This window comes from Choloepus didactylus, chromosome 1, assembly GCF_015220235.1.
Source record: "Choloepus didactylus isolate mChoDid1 chromosome 1, mChoDid1.pri, whole genome shotgun sequence".
In the NCBI taxonomy this organism is placed as follows: Eukaryota; Metazoa; Chordata; class Mammalia; order Pilosa; family Megalonychidae; genus Choloepus; species Choloepus didactylus.
In genome coordinates this window covers 159,085,087-159,094,884 of record NC_051307.1, presented here as the reverse complement: position 1 = coordinate 159,094,884, position 9,798 = coordinate 159,085,087, and the positions used below count along the sequence as shown (strand labels likewise).

The 9,798-nt window shown below is 40.8% G+C and overlaps 1 pseudogene; it reads right to left on the bottom strand.

Annotated features, from left to right (window-relative positions):
• Nucleotides 1-8,750: 8,750 nt before the first annotated feature.
• Nucleotides 8,751-9,014, bottom strand: LOC119529414 (annotated as a pseudogene).
• Nucleotides 9,015-9,798: the final 784 nt, after the last annotated feature.

Below are 9,798 nucleotides of genomic sequence, written 5' to 3'. Positions count from 1 at the left end.
CGGGCAGTCCCACAGGTTGTCACGTACACTTTATTTTTCAAGTATGTTGGTTCTGATGTACTAAAAGCAATTTTTGCCATAAAAGAAAAGGAAGGAGAAAGATGCTAGTAAGTATCATTGAATGTCATTGACTTACAATAAATCCAAAATAATGTCAGATATGTTCTTTAATTTAAATGTGCATTATTTTCAAAAGTAATGCTGTATATTGACTGAACCAGACACTACATGATTATATAATCTTTAAGGGAAAAACTAGAACACTTTCCAATGTCCCTTGCAGTTTTTTTTTTATTGAGATTGTTCACATACCATGCAATTATCCAAAGATCCAAAATGTACAATCAAATGCCCACGGTACCATCATACAGCTGTGCATCCATCACCACAATTAATTTTTTTTCAATTTTTAGAACATTTTCATTACTCCAGAAAAGAAATAAAAACAGACACACACAAAAAGAGGTAACTCAAATCCTCCCATACCCCTAACCAACCCCCACCCATTGTTAACTCATAGTATTGGTATAGTACATTTGTTACTGTTGATGAAAGAAAGTTAAAATACTACAAACTGTAGTGTATAGTTTGCAGGAGGTACATTTTTTCCCCTATATGCCCCTCTATTATTAACTTCCAGTTATAGTGTCATACATTTGTTCTGGTTCATGAAAGAGATTTCTAATATTTGTACAGTTAATCACAGACATTTTCCACCACAAGGTTCACTGTTTTATACATTCCCATCTTTTAATCTCCAACTTTCCTTCTGGTGACATACGTGACTCTGAGCTTCCCCTTTCCAGCACATTCACACATCATTCAGCACTGTTAGTTATTCTCACAATGTGCCACCATCATCTCTGTTCATTTCCAAACATTTAAGTTCAACTAGTTGAACATTCTGCTCGTAATAAGCAACTGCTCCCCATTCTTTAGCCTTGTTCTATATCCTGGTAACTTATATTTTGTGTCTATGGGTTTACATATTATAATTAGTCCATATCAGTGAGACCCTGCAATATTTGTCCTTATGTGTCCGTCTTATTTTACTCAATATAGTGCCCTCAAGGCGTCTTCATCAACCCACATTTTTAAGACAGTTTTGTTCACACACCATACATTCGGTCCTGAGTAAACAATCGATGGTTCCCTGTATAGTCATGTATTTATGTATTCACCACCATTGCCACTATCTATATAAGAACATCTCCATTTCTTCCACAAAGCAGGAAGAAGAGTCAAAGAAGGTAGACAAAAGAAAAAAAAAAAAGAAAGAGAAAAAAAAAAACATGACAGCTGGGAAGCAACAAAAGGAAAGATAGCATTAAACTAAAGTAGAATAAAGAGACTACATTACCAATGCCAAGAGTCCCATACTCCTCCCTTGTGTCCCCCTTTTATGCGTTTAGCTTTGGTATCTTGCCTTTGTTACATTAAAAGAAGCATAATGTTTCTGTTAATTATAGTCTCTAGTTTGCATTGATTGTATTTTTCCCCCAATACCTCCCTATTTTTAATACCTTGCAAGATTGACATTCATTTATTCTCCCTCATAAAAAAACATATTTGTACATTTTATCACAATTGTTGAACACTCTAGGTTTCACTGAGTTATACAGTCCCAGTCTTTATCTTTCCTTTTTCCTTCTGGTGTCCCATATGCTCCTAACCTTCCTCTTTCAACCATACTCACAGTCATCTTTATTCAGTGTACTTACATTGCTGTGCTACCATCATCCAAAATTGTGCCCTAAACCTCTCTCTTCTGTCTTTTCATATCTGTCTGTAGTGTTTTGTTTAGTATTTCCTGTAGAGCAGGTATCTTGTTCACAAACTCTGTCATTGTTTTTTTTTTCAGAAAATATTTTAAACTCTCCCTGATATTTCAAGGACAGTTTTGCCGGATATTGGATTCTTGGTTGGTGGTTTTTCTCCTTCAGTACCTTAAGTATATCACACTACTTCCTTCTTGCCTCCATGGTTTCTGCTGAGAAATCCTCACAGTCTTATCAAGCTTCCTTTGTATGTGACGGATCGCTTTTCTCTTGTTGTTTTCAGGATTGTCTCTTTATATTCGATGTTTGATAATCTGATTATTAAGTGTTTTGGTGTAGGCCTATTCAGATCTATTCTGTTTGCAGTACGCTGCACTTCTTGGATCTATAATTTTCTGTCTTTCATAAGAGATGGGAAATTTTCATTGATTATTTCCTCTATTATTGCTTCTGCCCCTTTTCCCTTCTCTTCTCCTTCTGGGACACCCATGACACCTACTTTCAAGTGTTTTATGTTGTCATTAAATTCCCTGAGATGTTGTTCCTATTTTTCCATTCTTTTACATTCTTCCGTGTGTAGGATTTCAGGTGTTTTGTTCTCCATTTCCTGAGTGTTTTCTTCTGCCTCTTGAGATCTGCTGTTGCATGTCTTCATTGTGTCTTTCATCTCTTGTGTTGTGCCTTTCATTTCCATAGATTGTGCTAGTTTTTTCAAACTTTCGATTTCTACCTTATGTATGTCCAGTGTTTTCATTATATGCTTCATCTCTTTTGCCATATCTTCCCTAACCTTTTTTAATTGATTTATCATTAGTTGTTTCCCTTCCTGTATCTCATTTGAAGTGTAAGTTTGTTCCTTTGACTGGGCCATACCTTCATTCTTCTTAGTGTAGGTTTTAGTTTTCTGTTGTCTAGGCATCTGGTTTCCTTGGCTATCCCAATCAGGTTTTCCCAGTCCAGAACAGGCTCAGGTCCCAGAAGGAGGAAATATTCAGCACCAGGTTTTCTTGAGGGTGTGTCGTAGAAGATTGACACACCCTGTGAGGCCTCCAGTCCCTGTGCTTTTTCTAACCTGCCCAACAGGTGGCACCTGTCAACCTGTTGCTCCTGACTTGTGTAAGGAGGTGTGGCTCCCTTAATTCTCAGATTCAGTTGTTTCTGGTTTGATTGTTTTCCCCCAGGCCCTAGGGTCTGGCTCTGAATGGAAGGCAGGTAGTAGAAAGAGGGCACCACCTCTTTTCTCTTAGGGAAGATACACCCCCTAGGGAATTTTCATTTGCATTTAAATAGGCTCTTTGTCTCTCTGACTGTGCTGTCTCCACCCTTGTCTTGGTCAGGGCACTGCAAACTGAAAATGGCTGAAGCTTTCTGCACTGAGCCTCTCAGGTTGAGAGAGAGAAAAAGGGACAGAAAGCCCCCTTTCAGGGTCAGTCCACGGCCCCCAGTTTCACTCATCAGCCAGAGATAGCACCCGGTACTCTGGGCTCCCCCTCCCGAGACAGAGAAGTCCCCTGGCTCTTCAAGGTTACTTGTCACTAAAAGCTTCTGTCTGCTTGTTGGGGATTTGCAGCTTGCATTGATCAGTCCACATTTGCCAATTAAAACCCCAGTTGGAGCTGGCCTGAGGTATATTCCCTTGTTCAGAGAGTGCTGCTCTCTGTCTCAGTGAGGCTTTGCAGTTTGTATTGCTGTGGGGCGAGGGGGCTTCTGGCTCGCATCTGCAGTTTCTACTTACAGATTCCATGCTGCAATCAGAGGCATTCCTCCCCATCCAGGTTGGTGCATGTTGTGTGAACAGTCATGGTTGTCCCCCAGCAGTTATTCCAAATCATTTACTAGTTGTTCCTGGTTGTTTATTAGTTGCTCTAGGGGGACTAACTAACTTCCACTCCTCTCTATGCTGCCATCTTCTTCTGTCTCCTGTCCCTTGCAGTTTTGACAGAAGATTACTCTGTGGTTTTGCAAACAGAATTGATTCCAGAGCTGCGATCATGCAAGCACATAGCCAGCATTGGGTCAGAGGGTTGTTTTTGGAAACAATCGCAGAGCAAGTCAAGTTTTCTGGGATCACATTTTTTTCTTTTTAAATTTACAAAGTAAAATGTAAATCATTTCAAAGTACCTTTGTTTTTAGTCAAGGGGCGGTCTCTGTTTAGGTAAAGTTTTCACTTGAAATGTATACAGGCCTACCTCAGGAATTACTTTCCAAATCTAAAAGAACTTAGATATGCTTCCATGTTAAATTCAAACTTCTTTTGAAGGGAAATAAGTAATGATTTTCAAAATACTTAATGTATTATAAAGGAGTGAGAATGGGAAATAAATTTCCTTTAAAATAACTTCTTATTCTAAAAACATAGGTACAGATCTGAGTGAAAGGCAGTCTTTTTCAGTATATCAATGGTCTTATCTCAAAACTGGGTGTGCACTGAAAATTAGGTTATAAAAACACAAACTTTATCTCCCCATTAATGCAGTATGCCAAAAACTCCTGTTGGAAGGAGGCCATCCTTTTGTATATATCCAGGACTCATTAATTTAATTTAATTGCCAAGTAAAGCCAGCTTTTATCTTAGTTTGTTACTTTAATCCATGAAGAACTTACTCTTATTAGCAAATAAGTTAATTCCCATAGTCTTTTTCTCTTACTACTCATGGTAGAAAGTACTGAGATTGGGTTTTGTAGACCTTGTTTCAGGAAAATTGGAAAGATATGACCTTCAGCAAGATGAACAATATTTTCTTGTGTTTGTTTAGGATCTGCTGTGGGAAGCTCCAGAGGCCAGCTTTTGGTTGTCTTCAAAGCGCTTGGAAGCCCACATGACCTGAGAAGACCATGGGTATGTTTTTGATGGATGTGTGAATGTTGCTTTTTCCTTTCGCTTTGGTGAAGATATATTGCTATGACTTTAGTGTTCCATGGACATTATTTAAATTAAAATATTGAGTAGGAGTAAAGTGTCAGTTATCAGGGCATAAAAGAAAAATATATACATTATATACCAATGAAGTATACATTGACTTTTTAAACGCAAGTTTATTGAGCTATATTGTTATACCAGATAATTATCCAAAGTGTACAATCAGTGGTTCATGTATCTTCATATAGTTGTGCATTCATCACTACAATCAATGTTTGAACATTTCATTACTCCAAAAAAATAAAAATAAAAATAAAAAAAGAACACCCAAAACATCCCATACCCTTTATCCCCCCTATTATTTATTTGTTTTTTTGTCTTTATTTTCTTACTCGTCTGTCCATACGCTGGGTAAAGGGAGAATACACTGATTTTGGTTTATATTTTCATTCCCATTCTCAGTTTCCCTAGTTCAGACTTAGTCCATGTTTGCATGATACTCTTGCATCAGAATGAAGCATGAACTGTGCATTCAACCATCTGAATGTCTTGGATGCACAGTGCTGCCATTCAGATATTTGGAAAATCTCTTGACTGGCTGATTTTCCTCTTCCCATCTAGGAGATGTGGCATCTTACTGACCTGGCTTGTTCTGGGCTTACCCATGTCCACATTCTTCTGGAGTTTGCTGCCAGTCTCTGCATTACCACTCACTGATAATATTATTTCTTGCTTTTTCCTTGCATCTTGGCATGTGCCATTATCTTTTTTGTTGTGTGCACCTTGTTGTTTGAAGGTGAGTCATTAACAGTGGTTTGATGTCAGGAGAACCTCAGAACTGTGGTAACAAACACTGTACTAGTCCCTATTTATTACTGACCATGGTTCTTATCAGTGGCCAATGCTAAGTGTGAAATTGGAGAAGCTAAATAATTTTTGCAGCTGGCCTAAAAGATTAGGCTGCCAGAAAGTAATGTGTTTGGAACGCTCAATTCAACCTTCACACATCATGACTCCTGTTGGCATTTTCAGTGTTCTCTCCCCTTGTTTGTTTCTTTTCTGTTTATCTCAAAGTGCGCTAATTCTACTCTTCATTCTCCCTCAGAGGAAGAGGAACTTGACAGAAAGAAAAGAATCTATAATTTTAACACAACCAATGTTTAAATCATTCTTTTTCTGACCCTTGTTGTATGACTGTTCCTGGTGATTTTAAGGTATTCTAGGATGTGAAGCTCTGCTCAGTGGAGAAAGCGGAAATGTCAGCAAGATCCACAATTAGCAATCTGCCGGAGGTTGATGGTGCACTGTGGGGCCGTTAAGGTGGTGCTGTGATGACGGTCAGTGAGGGGCCTTGGGAGTACCAGGTCTTTCTTGGATCAACCAACCCCTCTCCCTGTGAGGGCCTGGGGAGAGATCAGTGTGCCATGGTGGCACAGCAAGGAGAATGGCACTTTAATATCAGCTGGATTTATCCCCAAGCCCAAATATTGATTTCCAGGCAATGAGGCTAATCTAGTGGGGAAACTACATTAGTGTACACTAGGAAGGGCTAAGTGACCTCAAACCAAAGCCCTTTTATCAGAAAGATAATGACTTCCTCCTGTTCAGATAAATGAACCTTTCCATCTTGGTGGACTTATCCAGAGGTAACTACAAATCTCATGCAGAGTAGAGGAGGAGAAGGAAATATTTTCACAGTTTGTCATAAGAGGTTCCAGTGTCTTCTCTTGGACAGAGTTAGCTTTTACAGCTTATGTCAGTGTTATCTATGTACATCCTGTTTCATGTTCTCCTGCAGGTACATAACTTTGCATTCTTTCAGTTTTAAATGACTGCTTAGCATTTCATTGTATTGATTGTCATCCCAGTTATTTAACTCTCTCCAATGTCTGGCTTTTTTCCCCCCACTTTTTATTACTTTTTAAGTGTGTGTGTGTGTGTGCACGTGAGTGTGTATGCAAAAGAGAGAGTGAGAGAGAGGGACAGAGAGATGGTCATAGCATCATTTTATGGTCTGGTTTAGAGGTGTGGGGTGTGATGATAGTTTTCATACTTGGAGCTATGAAGTTGGTGGCCTGGGATACTGATGGAAAAGACAGTATTTGCTGAAGATCATCGTCTATGTCTTGCCCATCAAGGGAACTGTGAATGAGACCAGCTCTGTCAAATTCAGCTCAGCATTGTGTCCTGGGAGAGCAAGGACTCATCTTGTTCCTTTTTCAGTAATATGATTATACTGCTTGCATCTACTAAGGGATCAATACGTATGGGTTATTAGTTAACTGTCTTCATATAAATGTGGCCACTAGTTTCTGTATCTTATTTTAAGTAACAGTGAAGAGGCACTGCCCCATGCTTTTCTTATGTGGAAAGGCCGTGCATTGTGGATGACTGTGCTGCCTGGAGGGCTGCCATGTGAGAATGAAAGGGTACTTATGATTCCAACGTTGTAAGATGTGTCTAGCTATTTAATAAGCTGCTATTGCCCCTTTTTCCAATTTTCTGAGATGGTCCACAATGGTGCCAAAACAACCATCCATGAAGGAACAAATTCTGTCAATCTTCCAGTTTTTTTGGCTTATATTATTCCAACATTATTTTTGTCATTTTTTTCCCATTTCCCCCTCTCACCAGATTGCATGATATTTAAAAAATGAAATTAATGGACACTTTAGCTTGTTGTAACCACAGCCGTAGGAGCAGGGAAAGGGGAATAGAGGAGTTGTTTTAAATTTAATTTCCTAGTGTCTAGCTGCTATGGCTAGTCTGTGTAAATGGATGAACAGTGAATAAAGAGAATGAACAGATAAATCAATATTAATGCTTTCCTTTCTGTGCTTCAGAATCAATCATGAGACCATGGCTGTGTCCCAATTTTTGGTACCAATCAAAATGACAACCTTGGTTGCTGGGACCATTCCTTGATGCATTTCTTTTTGGAGGGCAAAGATAAACTATGGAAAGATGGAATGCTGTATTTTTCCACCTGAGACATTGTTTGTGTTGCTCATGTCCTTTTTTCCTTTAAGAGAACCAATGAGGCTTTTGGTCCAGGGCCATGTGCTAATGTTCCCAGAGTCTCCATGGTGCCAGATAAACACAGTATTCCTTCCCTGAGAGATCCCAAGGGCTCTTCCAACATCATCATCACAGCTTTCCCTATGACGTGTCCCACCTGGAGACTTCCTTTATGACTGTGGTAGCAAGTCAGTGGGCAACGCTGTCAGCAGGACTGGCTGCACAGTTTGCAGGGCCAAGTGCAAAATGAAAATATGGGGAGCCCTGTTCAGAAACCACGAAGAATTCAAGACAGCAACAGCAGAGCATTAAACCAAGTGTGCCAAGTGTGGGGCCCTTCTAGATGTGGGACCCTGTGCAGTCACACAGGTTTCATGCCTACAAAGCCACCCTTGACTGTTGGGGTGTTTGCATTCTCAGAAGGATGGTTTGGAAACATGCTTCTCTGATGCATGAGCGACTTTCTCCACACCTCCTTTTTCCTCTCTTATCTTGCCTGGTGATGCTGTGCCCACCGCTGGTACCCTCAGCCCCAGTACCATCTCCCTCTTTACCTGCTCCCTGCCTACCCCTGCAGGATCTGACTACTTCACTCCACCCCCATCCCCTTCCCTCTGATCCAAGCCAACAGAATCTCTGACCTGTCTGATTGCAATGTAATAGCCTCAGAGCTAATCTCTGGGCCTCAGTTTCCTTCCCTTGTACCCTCCAGTCTCAAATAGCAGGGCATGTCTCTTCTCTCCTCAAACCCTCCAGTTTCTTTCTTTTTTTTTTCAAATGAATTAGTTTAATTCCAGGTGGTACAAAATTTGGGGCAGAACAGACTGAAGAGCAGACTGTGGAAGGATTCTGGACTGGGCTTACTCTAATCTCACAGGGAAGGTATGAATGACTGAGTGAGAACTAAGTAGAAATGAGTCATCGTGTGGTTTCTTTTTTTCTACAAAAGTTTATTTTTAAATGTACAATCAATAAGCTCCAAGACAAAACTTCATTCTAGCTATAGGTGGCAAAAGATTTTATACCAGGGAATCCGGGTGTCTAAACAGGAATGGAAGCAACGGTCACCATGGCCTCAGGTGCAAGGAGCAGCTTACTTTTTGCCAGATTTCTTAATCCCACCGGTGGCCAGAGGGCCCATCCCGCCAGCCTTCGCTTTTAGCTCCTCAAGTTTCTTCTGCTCTTCTTTTTGTTGCTGCTTGAAAACCTTATCTTCCTGGGGAGAGGTAGAGCGGGTTCACTCCAGGCTGGCCTCCCTGTACCTGTGCCTCCGCATCCACCCTCACCTCGTCCATTTCCTTGGCTGCTTCTTGGGCTGTTTCAGGGACTTCTTCTTGCCACCTGCACGGCCAGTCATGGTGTCTGCCACCTTCCAGTGACTTTTGTGCCCTCGTTGTCTACTGCTCTCCTCTTCACTCAGCTCCAGACGCTCTGGGCTTCTTGCTGTTTCTGGAGCATATCACCTATATTTGCACCAGGATCTTTGTACTTACTGTTCCTGTATGTGAATGCTCCTCCCCCAGGTACCTGCGTGGCTCTGGTTAAAGACCAGCCTTCAGGTCTGACTACCCTCCCCTACCTCTACCCACCTCCACCTCCCCACCCTGAGCCATATTTTATCTCCTTAGCACTTATCACCATCTGACATGCTATCTGTTTTACTTGTGCATTTATTTCCTACTAGAAAAACTCCATGAAGGCAGAAATTTTTGTCTGTTTTGTTCCCCATTATTTCCCCAGACCCAGGACAGTGCCTGGCACACTGGAGTGGTAGGAGGATGCATTTCTGCCAGAATGTCTTCCTTGGCTGCTTTCTATTGCATTTCAGAGCTGTCTGGCTTCAGCCTGCTTTAAGTAGATGGGTATCACTTCTACAATATCTGTACTTGCACCTCATTCATTTATTCAGAATTTTGCTAGGAGCTGTAGATTCAGCAGTGAAAAAGACAGACTGGTCCCTGGACTTATGGTATTTACATTCTAGTGGGAGAGACAAAAAATTATGAAGCAAAAAACAAAAAAACAAAAGGGTGAAATTTCAGATGATTGTGACAAGGGGTTGGTGGTTGAGGGAATGGTGGCCTTAGGTCTCATGGTCCAGGAAGGTGACATTTCAGAAGAGATCGGAATGATGAGGAGCC